The sequence below is a fragment of the Sorex araneus genome, chromosome 2, assembly GCF_027595985.1.
Source record: "Sorex araneus isolate mSorAra2 chromosome 2, mSorAra2.pri, whole genome shotgun sequence".
In the NCBI taxonomy this organism is placed as follows: domain Eukaryota; kingdom Metazoa; phylum Chordata; class Mammalia; order Eulipotyphla; family Soricidae; genus Sorex; species Sorex araneus.
The window spans coordinates 37457590-37477711 of record NC_073303.1 but is presented as its reverse complement, the minus strand read 5'-3'; the positions used below and the strand labels follow the sequence as shown (position 1 = coordinate 37477711).

The 20122-nt window shown below is 46.0% G+C and overlaps 1 pseudogene; it reads left to right on the top strand.

The window, feature by feature from the left end:
- Window positions 1-18461, top strand: part of LOC101555704 (lactase-like protein) — a 66142-nt pseudogene extending 47681 nt beyond the window's left edge.
- Window positions 18462-20122: the final 1661 nt, after the last annotated feature.

Sequence of the window (20122 nt, the reverse complement as noted above, 5' to 3'; positions counted from 1 at the left end):
GAGGGCAAGGGGTCACACCCAGTTATGCTCACTGTCTCTGTACTCAGGAATTACTCCTGGCAGCGCTCAGGGGAACATATGGGATGCAGACAATAGAACCTATTTCTGGCAAGGTGCAAGGCAAGCTCCTTACCTGTTATACTATCTCACTAGCCCTAGAAAGTCCTTCGAAGAAAAACCATATTAGATTTTTGTCAGGGACCAGCACAAGCTGAGTAGGCCTGATCCATGGAGCCATGAGAACTAAGAAAGAGACAGAAATGTGAGCAAAAAGCATGCAGTGAGGGGGCTCAGAGCCTGTGGACTAGTCCTGACTCTTCTCTGTGAATCAAATTTATTACGAAGGATCCATAATCACCAGAACAACATTCTTTGTGCAAATACCAAGAATTATATATAATATAATATTTATATATAATATAAAGATAGACTTTTACACATGCAAAGGCCTTAGTTCATGGGGATAAACATCTTTGTAATGGGCTTTCTCAAGGGGAGATTCTTTAAGGAGTGGAAGTAGAGACAGAGCAGATAAAGGGCCCACCCCTAACCTCCCCCCTTGCCAGGGCCATATTTCACATCTATTGCAAGTATTCTTGGTTGAAAGGTTCCATAAAGGTCCCATAAAGTTCCAATAAAGTTCCAAGTTGTCCCACAAGAACCTCTTGTCCATCTCCTTTATTTATCTAGTCCCCAACAGTTTTTGTTTTTTCAGCAGAGAAATGGCCCAGTTCTTCGTGTAATCTTGAGAAAAATGCCAAGCTCTAAATCTTCCATGTAGACCAGTCAGGGCTGGGCTCTGGGCCCTCCTCAGAACGGGGTTGGGCAGATTCCCCGAACACCCCAGCCACACTCCCCTGTCCAGGGCCAACAGCTCCCACCCACACCCAAAGTTTCAGGCATAGAAATGGCCCAGCTCCACACCTGAACCTCATCAAGCTGCCAAGCCACCAAATGCTTCAGCTTCTGGAGCGACACCACATTCCACAGTAGTTTGAGCCACCTGACCCTGGCCCAGTAGGAAAACAGCAGATTTGACAAAACGTTGTGTAGGATATTGCAAACCACAGTGTCCATCAGAGCTAGGTCACCTGTGCAACCTCAGAGAGCTAGAACTCAAGCGCCACCTTGTTCATCCCAGCTAGAAATGCCACTGTAATGAAATTATTTAATGCTGGACTAATTTTATGTTGTAGCATGTGTTGTAACAAGCATGTGTTGAACTAAATTTCTTTGTGTCTGCTTATGAGGTTGGCTGAGGGGCTGGGTGGGAAACTGGGGACTTTGGTGAAGGAAGGTCACACTGGTGGTGGAATTAGCTTTGGAACATGGACTTCCTGAAGCAACTGTATAACAAACAACTTTGTAAACCATGGTGCTTGCAGAAAGTCTCCCCTCAAAAAAAGTGCTTCAGGGGCTAAGGGGCACAAGCAGCTGGTTCTGTGTGGCACACACGGGCCTCAGAGCACCACAGGTGTGGCACTGGAGAACCTGAAGCTCGCTCACAGGCCTTCTGAGCACTGTTTGGAAGTCCCCACCCCAAAATAGGAAGGAAAAAGGACAAAACTAATTCAGAACATCAATGGTGTTGTGGAAGAGTGAATCCTTTACATTGTATGTATTCAAAGCGTCTTCTCTGTCTCATCAGATGCTAGCTGAATTTTCATATTTTTCTTGCCTTTAATCTGTTATTTAAGTCACATATGTGGAAATAATAAGCTTTATCCAAATATGTAGGGCTGATATTTGCAACAATTGTATCAGTTAATTATGAGCAGTAATTATGAGGGTAAAACTCTGTTGTTTCAGGAAACATGATACATGAATATTGGGACCTAAAGCCTTATACACATATTAGGATTCTGAAATCATGTGTTTAGTATCCATTTGGTAAAAATAAAATATCAATTTTGTTAGTGAGATATGGACTCAAGTCTGGTGTGTTAATGAGGATCATAAGTGGATGCAGTCAGCGGGGATCCAGGCTCCCATGGGTGAGCCCGGGGCTCCCTTTGGGCACCCAGTGTGGGAGACATGAGACAGCAGGTGGGAGAGGACATGGGGCTGACAGTGAGGTAACGTGGAAGCGTTTGTTTTGATTTATTTAGTATCTCTTTAAGGGTCTAATCCTGTTCAAAGCTGAGGGGACCTTGGACAGGGCAGGACCATTGCTGTCCTGCCCTCCCTGGGGGGAAAGAGCATCCAGGTCCAGATGAGAGAGTGGGGAGATGACGGAGCTGTTCCCTCCTCAGACTCTGTTTATACGGGGTGAAAGCGATATAGGGACCAGACAGATTGGAAAGTGAATAAGGTGATTGCCTTGTTCACCACTGACCAGGGTTCTATCCCTGACACCCCATATGGTCACCTGAACCCCACCAGGACTAATCCCTGAGTACAGCCAGATGTCACCCAAAACCCCCAAATCAGAATAGAACATAAGATAAACTCATCATCTGAGCATGGCGATGGGGAGCGACTGACTGGTTGGCAGAGGGAGGAGGAAGTGGGGCAGCGCTCAGAGGTGAGAGAGTGACTGACTGGGAAGAGGACTGACTGTGAGAGGACTCTGCTGGGCTTAGAGACCCACATGGAGCAGCAGGACAAGGCATGGAGCAGACTGGTGGAAAGTACAGAAAAGCTGGCAGAGGCGCAAGGGTGTAGTTACTGTCACTAAGGACACACAGACCTTCCCCGCCTGCCTCAGGAGCTGTTATCTGTGGAGCTCCTTCAGGGTCTCTCCCTTTCTTTGTATCTGCTCATTTGGGGCAGGTGGGGGAACTACACCCTCCTGTGCTCAGGGTTACCCCAGACTCTGTGCTTCAGGACTGCCCCCAGGGGTGCTCAGGGGTCCTCACAGTCTGGGTGTTGTAACAAGCAAATTGAACTAAATTTTACAATATGTGTTGTAACAAGCTACCTCCCAAATCTGGAAATCTGAAAATTCAAGGCCCAGGGCTGATGCCACCAGGCTGCACAGGCCTTGCTCCCCTTCTCTGGGTCTTTTCATTCTTCCATCAGTGTTAAGGGGTCTTATTCTAGATGGAAAAAGAATTTTGGTATCTTTTCTCCTGGGGGGTATGATGCCGACAATGGGTCAACCTGTACCTGCAGGGCTAGTGCATCAGCAACCTAGCGGTGTCTTCAGGCTTCCTGACACCCTAAAATTGCCGTTGTGCATTTGGCTGGATCCCAACAACTTGGACCATGTTTACCAAGATATTAAACAGTCAAAATTTAGGTATGTGGGAGCCACGCCCACAAACCACCTCTGACTCAGCTATATAAACTCATTTATTGGCCTTATCTCAGAGACCTAATATAAATCTCAACAGAGACCAAAAGCCATGGAAAATCTTGAACTCCTGCATGCTGAACAGATTGTGGTAAAATTCGGGTATGTGGGTTTTGTGACTAAAATCTCCAGGCTTTCACGGAGTTGGTTTGGCCTGCTTCCCACCACGTGGAAGCACTGGCAGTCACCCCCACAAACCAATTCCAGCCCACCCTGTAAACTCTTATTGGCCTTGCTTCAGAGACTCAGGAACACATCTCCAAAGACATCAAAAGCCAGATGCTGCAGTGAGTTTCAGCAGATACTACAGGGCGCCCCCTAGTGTGCACAGGTAAGAGCTTATGGAGAGCTCCTTGCTAGAAAGCACAATTCCGACTGAGTTGTTTTTCTGCGCTATGGCCACACGGGGGCGCCGCTGTTCTGCTCGCTCCTACTTTGCAGGGGTCGGGCAGTGGTCTGACTCAGGCTGAGATGCTGACCCGGAGGAGGAGTTATGGGTCCAAGATAGATTGGCCCAAGATAGATGATAGGTCCAATACAGATCTGCCCAAATTAGTTTGGCCCAGGTAGAAGATTGGCCGAAAGTAGATTGCCACGGGATGAAGGTGCCTTCAGAGCTGTCCTAGGGTCAGGATCTGGAGCCGGATGGAGAGTTGAGAAGGGAAACCCCTGGGGCCCTGTGCTGGCCTTGCTGCACACACAGCCTGCGCCCCGGCCCTTTGAGCTAAGGCATCTCACTGGACCCTGGGCATGGTTCACTGTCTTGTGAGGTCTGATGTTTGTAAGAAGGAGTTTAAAAGATTCTTTTAAATCTTTTAGATCCTGGGAGGGGGGGCGTTCCCGGCGCGCCTTCCGCCCAGAGATGAACCGAGAGCCGCGGCATGAGAAACAGACCCTCCGCGCCTAAAGACTGTGATCCTGAGGTCTCCTAACCCATTTTGGCACCAGAGCGGATTCTTGCAGCCATCCACTTTGACTGTGAACTGAGCTAAAATATTAGAAACCCAAAAATCGCGGCCGCGCGGACTCAAAGTCTTCACTCTTACCAAGGAAGAGAAATTATTAGATGATGCCTATTCAGCAGGCCTGATTGTTGGGGAAAATTTCCAATCAATAATAGTGAGTTCTGTATGGAAATATGAAATGTACTCAATATATATAGAGAATAATGGGAATATCATTAGCTACTTAGATGGGGGTGGGGTGGGAAGGGGGTGTATTGGGGTTCTTGGTGGTGGAACGGGTGCACTGGTGAAGGGATGGTGGTTTAATCAGTATTTGACTGTGACTTAAACCTGAAAGCTTTGTATTTTTTTTTCTTGTTTTCACGGTGGTTCAATAAAATATTTCTTTAAGGAAAAAAAATAATAAAAAAATAAAAGATTCTTTTATTGCTGATTTATCTCTGTCCCTTTCCTTAGTGAACTGAGGACTTTGTTTTATTAAACTTTGTTTTCGCTCCTGTAGGTGCCTTCACCGGTGCTCACACACTTGGTTGTGGTGCTTGCCAGGGTCGCTCACTTGCTCGCAGTCTCACACACCTTTCAGTTGTAACATCACTTAGGTAACATCATTTAGTTGTGGCGCTCCTGAACACTTGGTTGTGGTGTCAAAGACAGAACTGTTTTTTGTTTTGGGGCCGGGGATCACACAAGACATTGTCACCAGGATCAGACGAGGCTTGTGGGATGGTGCCAGGGGTCAAACTCATGCTCTTATATCTGCAGGAAAGACAGTCTACACTGAACAACATTCCCAGGCCTTAGAATGTCTACACTGAGCAATATTCCAGACATTCAATCTAGCTCCTCTCCCAGTCAGGAAAGCTAAACTAGTTCTGTGAATTGGGGAGAAGGCTCAGCGGTAGGGCACAGGCCTTCCACGTATGGAGGCAGGGTCCATCCTGGCTGTGCAGAAACAAATAAAAGTTTTGTTCAGTAAAAAAAGTATTGGCCCTGGACTAGAAAGGAATTTATACTTTGAGTATGATGTGACAAATATTTTATAAGTGTCATAAAATTTTAAGTATTTAAAGTAATGTTTAAAAACTGGTCACATCCGGAAGAATTAAAAATATTCTTAAGGCCAGGGCCAGAGTGCAGCAGGTCGGGTGTTTACCTGACATACAGCTGACTGGGGTTCAATCCCTGGCACCACATATGGTTCCCTGAGTACCCCTAGGAGTAATCCCTGAGCACTGCCGGGTGAGACCTAAAAAAAAGAACAAACAAAATTGAAAGTTTCATACAACCTGAAGAACAGTTCTTAGCGTGAGAGTTACAGAGAGATTCATTCTAAAGAAACAGTGTGGGAAAGAGGACAAGAGCATAGGTACACTTTGGGAGGGGGTTAGGTGAACGAGGAGAATTAATGTTAATAACATAAGTAGCACACAAGGAGGTCTGGAACGATAGCACAGCGGTTGGGCATTCGCCTTTCATGCTGCCAACCCTTGTTCAATTCCTCCGCCCCTCTCGGAGAGCCTGACAAGCTACCGAGAGTAGGGAACCCGAACGGCAGAGCCTGGCAAGCTACCTGTGCGTATTAGATGTGCCAAAAAAACAGTAACAATCAGCCTCTCAATGAGAGACGTTACTGGTGCCCGCTTGAGCAAATCAATGAGCAACGGGATGACAGTGACAGTGACAGCACAAGGAGACGGTGGATGGTATTGGGCACTTTGGTGGTGGTCAGATGCAGAAACTGCATGAACACTGTACATGTCACCTTAATTACAACAATAGATATATTTGTTGTACAAAATAAAGCACATGTCTTGAAATAGAGAAACTGAGGAACATGTGTCATCAGGGGGTGAGGGTGACCATCATCACTGATGACCGAATGGCTCCTGCACTCCCTGAAATGCTGTTGAGAATGACACTGTGTCTGTGGGCTTCTGACACCCCTAGCCTTAGCCACCACACCCAAACAGAGGGGCTCTCTCCAGTGTACAGCAGAGCAGCCTCCTTACAATGCCACATCACCCAAGACTCAGCCAGAGGAAACTTTGGGAGACATGACTGGGATTTCACTCAGGGTAAATGACCCTGGGATGGGATCCTAGGAGATAAAAGAAAGAAAGCAGAAACATCAAAATATAGTGTAGAGATTCGTGATACTGTCCTGACGTGGACTTATCAGCTGTAGAAATGTGGTAGCAATAAAAGATGAAGAATTTTCCTAAGAAAAGGAACAGTGAGTGGAAGGAAAGTTCCCTTGTAGTTTCTAGGTTTGGCATCACGGACTGGAGAAAGAGGTTTTGGGGACATTTTGGAACCTCAGACATAGCACAAGGCCCCACAGGTTTCCCTTCAGCAACTCTCTGCCCGGCTCCAGATCCTGACCCAGGACTGCTCTGGAGGCATCTTCATCCCATGGATGTCCTCCTCCAGGTCAGCATCTCAGCCTGAGTCAGACCACAGCCCCGCCCCTGCAAAGTAGGAGCGAGCAGAGCAGCGGCTCCCCCGTGTGGCCATAGCGCAGAAAGACAGCTCAGTTTGAATTGTGCTTCCTAGCAGGGAGCTCTCCACGAGCTCCTAGCTGTGTATACTAGAGGGCGCCCTGTGGTGTCTGATGGAACTTGCTGTTGCATCTCTGGCTTTTTTATTATTTATTATTTTTTTATTAAATCACTGAGAGATAGTTACAAGCTTTCATGTTTAGGTTACAATCTCACAATGATCAAACACCCATCCCTCCGCCAGTGCACATTCCCCATCACCAATTTCCCAGGTATACCCCCCTTTCTTACCCTCCCCCCTGCCTCTATTGCAGACTATAGTCCCCATACTCTCTCTCTACTTTTTTTATTTTTGGTGTCTGTGTGGTTTATCGGCAATAGCAGGCTTATTACTTTTTTTTTTAATTTTTAAAATTTTATTGAATCACCGTGAGATAGTTACAAGCTTCCATGTTTGGGTTACAATCTCACAATGATCAAACACCCATCCCTCCGCCAGTGCACATTCCCCACAACCAGTATCCCAGGCATACCCCCCCTTTCCCACCCTCCCCCTGACTCTAAGGCAGACAATATTCTCCATAACCTCTCTCAACTTTTGGGCATTATGGCTTGCAACACAGACAGTGAGAGCTCATCATGTTTGGTCCATTATCTACTTTCGGCATATATCTCCCATCCCAACTGGTTCCTTCAGCCATCATTGTCTTAGTGATCCCTTCTCTATTCCTTCTGCCTTCTCCCCTCTGCTCATGAAGCAATTCAAATGCATCTCTGGCTTTTAAAGTCTTTGGAGATGTATTCCTGGGTCTCTGAAGCAAGGCCAGTAATAGAGTTTACAGGGTGGGCCGGAGTTGGTTTGTGGGGGTGACTGCCAGTGCTTCCACGTGTATTTGGAAGTGGGGAGAGGAGCCCAAACCAACTCCATGAAAGCCTGGAGATTTTAGTCACAAAAACCGCATACCCGAATTTTCAGATTATATCTTGGTGAGGTCCGTCCTGAGACAGTGGAGTCAGCCTGGGGATATGGCAGCGATTTTGGGTTGTGGAAGCAAGAGGCTGCTGGGGGTTCTGCTTGGGCAGGCACAGCCCAACCTGTCCCCTCTGATTTCCACCAGTTGTTTCAGTGATGCATGGGTCTGAGATTAATTGCGGATTTTGGTCTCTTTTGAGATTTCTCCTGGGTCTCTGAGATAAGGCCAATAAATGAGCTTATATAGCTGAGTGAGAAGGGGTTTATGGGCATTGCTCCCACATACCTAAATTTTGGCTGTTTAATTTCTTGGTAAACTTGGCCCCAAGTTGTTGGGGTTTTGCTAAAGGCACAGTGGCAATTTTAGGGTGTCAGGAAGCCTGAAGACACCACCAGGCACAGGTATGCACTCGCCCCACAGGTACAGGTTGGCGGCATCACACCCTCCAGGAGAAAAGATATTTTCCATCTAGAATAAGACCCCTAACACTGATGGGAGAATGAAAAGACCCAGAGAAGGGATGTAAGTCCTTGGAGCCTGGAGGCTTCAACCCTGGGCTCTGGTTCTTGGGTTTCCAGATTTCCACAGCATGTAAGACCAACAACTCTAGGCCATGGCATTTCTTTCTTATTTTTGTCTTTTTGGGTCACACCAAGCAATGCAAAGAGGCTGTTCCTGGCTTTGGATTCAGGAATCACCCCTGGTGGTGCTCAGGGGACCATATGGGATGCTGGGAATCGGTTCTGGGTGGGCCGTTTGCAAGGCAAACGCCCTACCCGCTGTGCTACTGCTCCAGCCCAGGCCATGGCATTTCTACCAGGAAACTTGTGCTGAAGAGGTGAATTTTTAAAAATCTAGCATAGGAAAGGTGTCAATGTGTTGTGTATGAAACCCTATCAACAACAGCACTGTAAACAACCTTACAAAATTTTTTTAAAATGTTGGGGCCAGAGTGTTAGTACAGCAGGTAGGACATTTCCCTTGCTTGCATCTGACAAGAGTTTGATCCCAGATATCACATATGATTCTCTGAGCACTTCCATGAGCAATTCCAGAGTGCAAAGCCAGGAGTAGCTCTGGCCAAAAACCAAAACAAAACAAGAATCCCTGAGAAATCTCCCCAAAACCTTCCCCTCCTAGCACCGACTGGTGTTTGGGAGGCAAGTTGTCTGCAGGGCAGGGGCTGTTGGGAGAGATGAAGGGATCAGTGTTTAAACATTGTATGTCTGAAACCAAGTCATAAGTAACTTTGTAATTTCACTGTAACTGCATAAAAAGAGAGATAACAGTATTCCAGCATAGATGAATAGTCTAATGCACAGACTTGACTATTGATCTCTAAACATTTCTGTTAGTGACCAAAAATTTTCTTATTGAGGCAGCATTTCCACATTTCTTTTGTGTAGGGAAGAGAGTAAGAGAGTGAAGTAGAATGCTTAAAATCAATGCAAAAAAATGAACCTGTCCTGGAGGGGATCGTAACATGACACTAGCCATCTATGACACTGACACTGGATCCCGTGCCAGGCTGTTTCACTCGGTGTGTCCCAAAGGGGGGGTGGGCGAGAGCCCTCCCTACCCGAAGGACCCAGCCCCTGCAGCCAAAAACCTCCAGAACCCAAACGCCGCTGTGCTCAAGGCTGCTCTCCCACACATGCAGGCCGAGCCTCACCCATGACTGAACCTATCCCTGGACCTGCGGCTGCAAAAGCGGCCACGCAACAATTCATAGGACACACCCTACCCATACTCCAAGAGTACCGCACATTTGATGTTCACAGTAGTAGGCAATCAATCAATCTATCAATCTTAGAGGGAATATATATATATATATATATATGTATATATACATATGTATATTAGGGAGAGTTTTCACTTTTGCCCAGGAGATTTTCTTCTTCAAGGTGCCGGGAGTCAGGCTAGGGTTTAGCAGTATTCTTGGTGGATAGTCATTTCTGAGTTATATTCAATCTTTTTTTCCTTCAACTCAGCTAGAAGCTCCAGCTCTTTAAGGATCACAGCACTCGGGGTCCTTGGATCTTCTGCTGGGCCTTAGGAAGTTGTGTCCCAGGAGCATATTCCAGTTCTCTAGCTCCCCAGTGTTCCAGTAATAGGACTTAATGTTTATCTCTCTTTTTCTCTTACATTTGAAATTTAATAGCTAAGAGAATGTTTAGATTAAAGTGGCTGAGGAAAGTTTGTGTTTTTTAATATTTATTTTTGACTTCCATAGAGATTGTTTCTGTGAGTGCTAATTTTAGGTCCTAATAATGTGAAAAAGATGCTCCCTTAAGGTAATGTAGGAAATGAGAAAAATGGTTTGTGTTTGATTTATTGTTTTATGTTCACTACGATTTTTAAAATTGCACTCCGTATAATAAACTTATTTGTTTTACATTCTAGCTGGCTTTCCTATCCACAGTGTTTAGAAGGTAAGTGAGAGTATCTAACTGTTCAAGACTGTAGTTGTAAGATACCAAACTAAGGAGGGATAGAACAGTGGGTAAGGTACTTGATTGCATGTGGCTGACCCAGATTTGATCTCCAAAACCCGGTATCACCCCATGGGTCTGTCAGGAGCAATCCCTGAGCACAGAGCCAGGAGTAAATCCTGAGCCCGGTTGGGTGTGGCCCCCAAACAAACTGTTATTTTGATACCAAATAACAATTTTTATAAAATATAATATAAAAGAGACTGGAATGAATAGCTTGAAATGATCACTTTGGACAGAAACTGAGTGTTGAAAATTGGTAAAGGGGATATGACTAATAACCTTTCAGTACTTGTATTGCAAACCATAATGCCCAAAAGAGGTTGGGGAGAGGGGAGGAGAGGCGGGTGTGGGGGAAGGTGGGGAGGGGGAGAAAGAAGAGAGAAGAGGAGAAGAGAGCTGTTTGCATTGGTGATGGGAATGTACATTGTTGAAGGGAAGGGTATTGGAACATTGTCACTGTCACTGTCATCCCGTTGCTCAAGCGGGCACCAGAAACATCTCCATTGTAAGATTTATTTTTATTGTTTTTGGCATATCGAATACACCACAGGTAGCTTTCCAGGCTCTGCCATGTGGGCAAAATACTTTCGTGAGCTTTCCGGGTTCTCTGAGAGGAGCAGAGGAATTGAACCCGGGTCGGCCACGTGCAAGGCGAACGCCCTACCCACTGTGATATCACTCCTGAAGCCCAATCATGAACAACTTTGTAACTGTGTATCTCATTGTGACTCAATTAAAAATATTTATTTAAAAAACCAACTTTGCAGATATTGCCAGACTATGTACTGTGATAGCACAGCAGGTAGGGCATTTCCCTTGCATGTGGCCAACTGGGTTCCATTGCTCCATCACTCTGGGGGAGCCTGGCAAGATGCTGACAGTATCCCACCCACATGGCAGAGCCTGGCAAGGTCCCCGTGGCATAATTTGATATGCCAAAGACAGTAACAACAAATCTTACAATGGAGATGTTACTGGTGCCTGCTCGAGCAAATTGATGAACAATGGGATGACAGTGCTATAGTGCTATATATATATCCACAGATATATTTACAAAAGCACACAAGGCTCAACCTTTAACAACATGATCGTGATCTCATAGAAGGTCTAAATCGCCCCTGTCGAAATAGAACAACTTTCACACTCTTTCCTCTATGGATACTCTTTTGGAGCATCTTCAGTGTTTTTTTCATATCAAACAATACAAAATACATTATTTCGGTTCTTTTTTGGTACAGGAATTAGAATTCAGAATGGAAACATCCGAAATATGGTTGTGGGAAGGTGTAATGGTGGTGGGATTGATGTTTGAATATTCAATGTATTCAAATATTGTGAAATACCTTATAAAATTAAAAAAATTAAAAAGAACCTCTTTGGGGCTGGAGAGGTAGTGCTTGCATGCATGCATCAACACCCAGTTTGATCATCAGCCCAGTTCCTAGCAAGTAAATCTGCCTATTGGTGACACTGTCAGATCCAGACGAAGAAGATCTTGGCCATGGAGGAATGTGACTTGGAGGGACATGGAATCCCTGCTTGAGGGAGAATCATTGTGCAGCCCAAAAGCAGGTCCTCAGCAGCCAGGACAGCCTCTAGCCAACATTAAGTCCCAACCAGGCCTCAATTTCTGTTTCCCCAAAGCAGGGCCTGCAGTTTCTGGTAAACTCCCAGTTGAATAATTTGCCGAGATAAGAAATTGGGCAGTTGGGTCTGGCCGGTCATGAGGGGTCACTGTACCCTCCCTATACATTTTTACTAGCCATTGTCTAGTCGCTGACCACTGTTGTAATAGGGCCGAGGCTAAAAATAGACCAGTATATAAATTGCTTTTTTATTTATCACAAATGGTCTGCTTGTGATTTGGAGTCGGGGTCCTTGTCAAGACTCCACTGCACTGGATGAGACTTGGACCCCAGCTCGAGCTAGTGATGGCTCGATGGACAACAGGCAGATTGGGCTATAGTTGCTGATGTCGTAGATGTCTCCCTTCTTGTACAACAGGACAGTCCTGCTGGTTTTCCATTGGGATGGAACCTTGTATTCGTACAGGTAGTGTGTGAAGTGCTGAGCCATTATATTGATGAGTACTGGCGGCAGATTCTTCAGGTGTTCGGGTCTGACTTCATCCGGACCGGGTGGAGGACCTTGGGAATGACATATCCATCCTGCAGAATTTGGTATCTGGGCAGGTGGATATGGCTGTTGAAGAGATCTGAGTAGAAGTCATGAATAAACCTCTCCATTGCCCTTCTGGAAGATGTGATAGATCCATCAGGATGTCGGAGGGCAGTCATCTTGGTCTTTTAGTTGGCAAAGGAAGGGCGAGCGTTGCAAATACTTTTCCCGGCTTCTGCCGCATCGGCCAACACTGGTGCTCTCCCCTGTTTGAGGTCTTCCTTTATCGCTTCTCTGCTCAACTTTGTGAACTCGGACATTAGCTTGTGATTGCCTGAGGCTCGTGCCAAATCAAGTTGGCAAATGAGCTTGAGAGTTTCCGAAAACAGGTGTCTTGGCATTTAGTATTTAGTTAGGTTTTTGGGGTCTCCCGCAGTGGTGCTCAGGGATCATTCCTGGCAGTGCTTGGGGAACGACATGGGGTGCTGGGAATCTAACCTGGGCTGGCTGCACCTTACCCACTGTTCTGTCACTCCAGCCCGGTGCCTACATTTCCAGTTACTTAGACCTCAGAGGCTGACACAAGCCTTACCTAAAGTGCAGTTTGACTAATACAGATGTAATTTTTCCTTAGCAAAAATTATGATTTCCTATTTGCTCTGCTGCATTTTCATCCAAAATGTAATGTGGGAAGGAACAAGACCTGAAGTATTTCTTAAAATGGTGCTGATTTATGGACTTGGAATGATAGCACAGCAGATAGGGCATTTGCCTTGCATGTGGTCGACTTGGGTTCTATGCCTGGCATTTCATGTGGTCCCCCAAGGACCACCAGGAGTGAACTCTGAGTGTAGGTCCCTGAGCATTTCTGGGTGTGGTCCCAAGACTAGAGAAAATGGAAACGGTGCTCATTTATTGCCATCTTTTGCTTGAACTTACCCATTGCCTATATTCATCTCTGAATAATGTGAAGGGTCACCTGTGAAACTAGGACACAGTTCTTACAGGTGCCTTCCTCGGAAACCTGACTGCAGGTGAGAAAGTAATGCATGTCGGGTCAGAGTGATACTACAGCAGGGAAGGCGCTGGCTTTGCACCATCCTGTGTTTGATTCCAGCATCCCATAGGGTCCCCAGAGCACCACCAGGAGTAATTCCCGAGTGCAGAGGCAGGAGTAAGCCCTGAGCATCACCAGATGTGGCCCAAAAACTAGTAAAAAAAAAAAAGTAATGCATGCACTGTGTGACCCCAGCAGACTCAGTATGGAGACCCTCCCGTATATGTAACAGAGAATGGAGCGCCTCAGAAATTTCATGGGAGTCAATATGTGATGAGCGAAGCATTCAGTACCTCAAAGGCCACATAAATGAAATGCTAAAAGGTGAGATACAATTCAAGTCTTCACATATTGTCTGTATGATATTCGCATATTGACCAAGTTTTTTTTTTGACAAATCTTAGCAACACATCATGGGCTGAAACTTGTTTCCAAACTTCAGATGAAGGTTTGGAGAGAGTACAGCACTATCGCTGTGGGTAGGTGCTTGCCTTGCATGTGGCCAGCCCGGGTTTGATCCCTGGTACCCCATAGGGGCCCTTGAGTGCTGCTGGAAGTAAGCCCTGAGCATGGCTGGATGTGCTTACCTGCCCCCCACCAAAATAAACAAAGTAAAACATTCAACTTCATATAAAACCATGTGAGGTGATCTTTTTGTATTTGGACCAACTCTGCAGTAATGGGGGCTACATATGTGTGTGAGTGTATACACACACACACACACACACACACACACACACACACACCCCAATTCTGGGGACTGAACGCAGATCGAGAAGCTACAATGTTCTAGCATGAGTCACCATCCACATCCCAAGTCCTTTTTGCTTCACAATATTTTGGAAGTGAAATACATAAAACTGAAATCCCATGTCTCTGCAGCCAAGAAAGACGGCGTCTCTGTGGGAGGGTACACCGCGTGGCCTCTGCTGGACACCTGGGAGTGGGGGGAAGGACGCTCCAAGAGATACGGATTCTTCTACGTTGACTCGAACGACAGAAATACGCCTCGCTACCCCTGGGCTTCTGTCGAATTCTACAGGAGGATCATGGCAGCCAGTGGCTTCCCCAGCCCCAGAGAGGTCGGGCTGACGGTGCCTGGTGCTGGCTCTGGGCTGGAGAGCAGGGTGGCCGGGAGCAGATTTGGACAACCAGCTTCTCTGCCTGCCTGAGAAAGGCGGGGTCAGAAGAGCCTGGCTGGAGGTCTCGGGCCCTAACGCACAGCCCCCCTCTCTCTGCTGTTCAGAAGGGGGTCGGCAGGCCTTGAAATTGAGTCCCAACACAGTTAGGCATGACTGGGTCACATCGTGCCCGAATGTGGAATTTTGGTTATGCTGGCAACAAATGCTTGGAATTAAATGCTATTCTAAATGTGCATCAATGCAAACAAAGACTATTTTTTAAACATATGTGAAAACCAGTAAGCAAATCAGACTATATATTTTTCTTCTTCTTACCAAAGGCACAACTAAACAAATGCCACTGGTTCCAAGTGAGATTTTAAAATAATTAAAAATTGAGCTGGATAGAGTGCTTGCCTCACACGCATTCAAACCGCGTTCAGTCCCAGGCATCCATTTGATCCCCAGATCCTCTGCCGGGAGTGACCCCTGAGTGCAGAGCTAGGAGTAAGCCCTGAGCACTGCAGACTATGGCTCTCAAAAATAAATAAATAAAACCTCAGGATCTAATTTCTTACATGGTTCAAAAGTGATTTCAAACAGAAAAGAAGAATAAAAAAGAGGAAACTGACCAGGACACTGTTCCTTCACTTGGATTAGGTGGGAAGTTGGCACGCCAAAGCCTTGGAAACTTGCTTTGTCAGCACCCAGATGCTTGCTGCGGGTGAGTGGATTCAGCGGTCTGTGATAATAACAGCATCGCCAGACTCTTGAGACATGCACCGACCTGAAGTCATCTTCCAACGACAAGATTAGAGATTTCCATTTCCCCCGAGTACCATTCAGTGGCAGAGCATGAGTGAAAAGAAAAGGGCAGGGGGGAAACATTCTTTCATTGTTTGTGGGTTTTTTGTTTTGGGGTACCAGGAATCAATCCTCAAAAACACGGAGCATCAAATGCATATGTAACTGCCAGTGAAACGCTTTGATTTCTGGCTTCTGTGAATTTATGACTTGACCTGTCACAGAGGGGTTTGTGAAAGGGAGGGAAACTTAACCATTGCAACCTAATGGAAAGGATTCCAGTCAGAGACTCCTCCAGATAGCCACCCATTAAGCAAGTACCTAGTAAGTACTGTTAGCTCTAGAGTGATACAGGAGGGAGTAGGGGAGGGCCCTGGTTAGCCAACAGCACTTGGGTCACACCCAGTGGTATTTAGGGGCTGTCCTGGTGTGGTACTGTGTCAACCGGGTGCTGGGGACCCACCCAGCCTCCTGCTGACACACACACTCCAGCCTGCTGAGCACTCTTCAGCCACCAAGAGCATTTCCGAGGCAACAGAGTATCAGAGATGTTGCATGATCACGCACTGTGTGCTGGCGAGATGGAGAAGTTAGTGAGCACTGCCACGAGTGTTCCTGAGCAGAGTCCAGAGGAGTCTTGCGCACTGTCAGGTGTGGCCCAAGCTCGCCTCATCTCCTCCCCCAGCAGGTGCAGCTGTGCCCGGGTGCCCGCTAGTGCCCCATCTCTGAGTCAGGGTGCGGGTGCCTGTGGTGCTCGGAGCTGCCAGGCTGTCCCTGGGTGATGCCTAGAGGGCTCCTGTGGTGCCAGGGATGGAATCAGGCCACGCTGTGCAGGCACTGGCTTGTCTCTTATGCTCCCCTGGCCCCTAAATTTTTTTTTCTTTTCCTCCTTTGAAAGATAATCAGAAATATATTTCCTCTCTTTAAAAGAAAAACCCAAAGCCAACTAACTCAATATGTCATAGTAGCATAGAAAGATCGCACTCATATGTGGAATATAAAGTAGCTGAGAGGTACAAGCTTACAATGTTGAGATTCCTGGCAGACATTTCTCTGGACTTAGTTACTAAAATACTAAAATACAGAAATCCAAAACTATGCTGCTGCTAGTGCGGCCTCCTGACCTCATATCTCTTCATTCTCAGCAATGGAAAACAAATTACCAAATGCTTTCTTTTCAGCAGATCGACTTTAGGGGGCAGAAACTCCAAATCAATAATACTGAATTTTTTTTTAAATATTGAATGTAATCAAAGTAAAGTGAAAGTAAAGTGAAATTTATCAGTTACACATGCGGGGTGGGGACTGGGTAGGTGGGGGGAAGGGGGACATATCGTGATTCTTGGTGGTGGAATATGTGCACTGGTGAAGGGATGGTTGTTTGAGCATTGTATAACTGAGACTTTAACCTGAACACTTTGTAACTTTCCACATGGTAAATCAATAAAAGAATTAAAAAAAATATGTCATAGTAGTAGACCAAATCCAACCAACTTGGCTATTGTCACAGGCTAGTGGGCCACTGTCGCCTCTTCCCTACCCAAGAAACCCAACCACCCCACTACACTCGAACTAAGATGAAATTAGTGCAGACACGATGCAGGAATGACCGTGCAGTCAAGGCACCCTCAGGATAGGTCAGTGCTGTTCATCCTGGGATCACGGTGTCTGGCAGAGGGGAAACGCAGGCCTGGCATCTAAGTGTCCACACTTTTTTTTTCCTTTTTCTTTCTGGATCACACCCAGCAATGGTCCGGAGCGATAGCACAGCGGTAGGGTGTTTGCCTTGCACGCTGGCTAACCCAGGTTCGATTCCTCTACCCCTATTGGAGAGCCTGGCAAGCTACCGAAAGTATCCCACCCTCATGGCAGAGACTGGCAAGCTACCCGTGGCATATTCAATATACCCAAAACAGTAAAAACAAGTCTCACACTGGAGACATTACTGTGAGTAAATTGATGGCAATGACAGTGACAGTGACCCAGCAATGCACAGAGGTTATTCCTGGCTCTGCACTCAGGAATTACTCCTGATGGTACTCAGGGGATCATGTGGGAATTAAATCCGGGTTGGCTGTGTGCAAGGCAAATGCTCTACCCACTGTGCTATTACTCCAGCCCCCACATTCTCTTAACACACACGAAATAGGTTCACATGTGATTCTTCTTACTTAAGTTACCATGAAAAAAATTTTTTTTCATTAAAAAAAAAAAAGGTGGGTCCATCCCTATCTGTGCTCAGGGCTTACTCCTAGCAGGAGTTCACAGGACCATATACAGTGCCGGGGACTGAACTCAGGTCCTCTGTGTGCAAGACAAATGTCCTATCTGCTCTACTAACTCTCTAGCACCACCATGAAAAATTTAATTTGGAAACCAAAACTGTAGAGAATGGAACATGGAGGCGAATATTCTTGGTTTAATGCATGCGGCCGACCTGGGTTTGATTCCTCCGCCCCTCTCGGAGAGCCTGGCAAGCTATCGAGAGTATCTCACCCACAAGGCAGAGCCTGGCAAGTTACCCATGGCATATTTGATATGCCAAAAACAGTAACAAGTCTCATAAGGGAGATGTTACTGGTACCCGCTCGTGCAAATCGATGAGCAATGGGATGACAGTGATACAGTGACAGTGATAATGTACAGTCAACACAAATGCTAATCTGCATGCATTAGACTTTATACCACAGTATCAAAGGAAGAACTGTTCAGGCATCCTTTATCCCATTATTTCCAGAAATGTTTTACAAAGTTCTCACACAACTTTTTGTAAGATTAAATCCACCAGGTTCTCTTTCATGGCAGACAAGACCAAGCGGAGAGTTCAGGGGTGGCCTTCTGAGTTTCCCGGGCAGTCAGGTTTGCCAGATGAAGCAATGCAGTGACGCTCCGCTCTGGCCTTCTTCCCTTTCAGAAGCTGTGCGGGGCCCCATGCAGATGGTGACTGAGATCGTGGCCCGACTGTCTCTGCCCTCTGTGTCCTGCTCGCTGCAGCTCTCCTGATGCTCCTCCTGCGGAGACACGGCTGAGGGCGGTCATTTGGCAGCTTTCGAGGCGGCTGTTAGAGGACAATCATCACCACCTTCCTTCTCCGCTCTGAATGTTTATGTACATTTGTTTTCAGTTGCTGTGATTTTTTTCTTTCTGCTATTTTCTTGGGAGGAGGAGGAGGGATCAGATACTAGGATTTAAAAATTTGAAAATAAAAGCAACCAAAAATTAAAGCCATCTTTAATATTACCCCCCAAAGTCAAAGCCGATATTCTACTGGGGTTTTGTTGGGGCTGTTGGGCCACACCTGGGGATTCTTATGGCTTCATCCCGGTTCTGTGATCAGAGATCGGGGAATATATGGGATTCTCCAGATTGAAGCTGGGTTGATTTTGTGCAAGAGGAGCCAAGTAAAGCCTACCCACTCTACTACTGCTTAGTACTTTACTACTTTTACTACTTTACTGCTATGCATTGCTTTTCATTTGCTACTATGTATTTCTTTTCATTTGCAAAATGGGTTCATCACAAAGGATAGTCAATAACTATTCTTTTTTTTTAACGTATGGTATCCTTTTATTTATTTTTTTTCAGGGTACCTTTTTTTATTATTAGTTTATTTTTAATTAGAGAGTCATCGTGAGGGTACAGTTACAGATCCATACATCTTTGTGCTCATGCTTCCCCCATACAAAGTTCAATAACCCATCCCTTCACCAGTGCCCATTCTCCACCACCCGTAAACCCAACATCCCTCCCCCCCTCCCCAGACCCGTCTCCCCCCACCCCACCCTGCCACTGTGGCAGGGAATTCCCTCTTGTTCTCTCTCTCTGATTAGGTGTTGTGGTTTGCAATAGAGGTGTTGAGTGGCCATTGTGTTCAGTCTCTAGTCTGTATTCCACCCGCCTCACCCTTCCCCCACATGTCCTCCAACCACATTTTACTTGGTGGTCCCTTCCCTGAGTTACCCAGAATGAGAGACCAGCCTCCAAGCCATGGAAATATTCTCCTGGTACTTATTTCTACTATTCTTGGGCGTTAGTATTATAGTCTATTATTCTATATTCCACAGATGAGTGCAATCTTTCTATGTCTGTCTCTCTCTTTCTGACTCATTTCACTTAGCATGATACTTTCCATGTTGATCCACTTATATGCAAACGTCATGACCTCATTTTTTCTAACAGCTGCATAGTATTCCATTGTATAGATGTACCAGAGTTTCTTCAACCAGTCATCTGTTCTAGGGCACTCGGGTTTTTTCCAGATTCTGGCTATTGTAAACAGTGCTGCGGTGAACATATAAGTGCATATGTCACTTCGACTATACTTTTTGGCTTTTCTGGGATATATTCCCAGCAGTGGTATTGCTGGGTCAAATGGGAGTTCAACCTCTAGTTTTTTGAGAATCGTCCATACTGTTTTCCAAAAGGGCTGAACTAGCCGGCATTCCCACCAGCAGTGTAGAAGGGTCCCTTTCTCCCCACATCCTCTCCAACAGCGGTTGCTTTTGTTCTTTTGGATGTGTGCTAGTCTCTGTGGTGTGAGGTGGTATCTCATGGTTGTTTTGATCTGCATCTCTCTGACGACTAGTGATGTAGAGCACTTTTAGTCAATAACTATTCTAATGAACTATTTTCCACTCCAAATCTGCCCAGAAAGTGTACTTTTGTTTGAAATCTCCATCTCAGTACTGTTCTATACATGACAATCAATTATCTATAGCTAAAATTCAGGCAACCTGGGAAAAATATTAGGTGGATACCAAGTAAATGAGCATCCACTTAGACCCTTTTCTGAGAT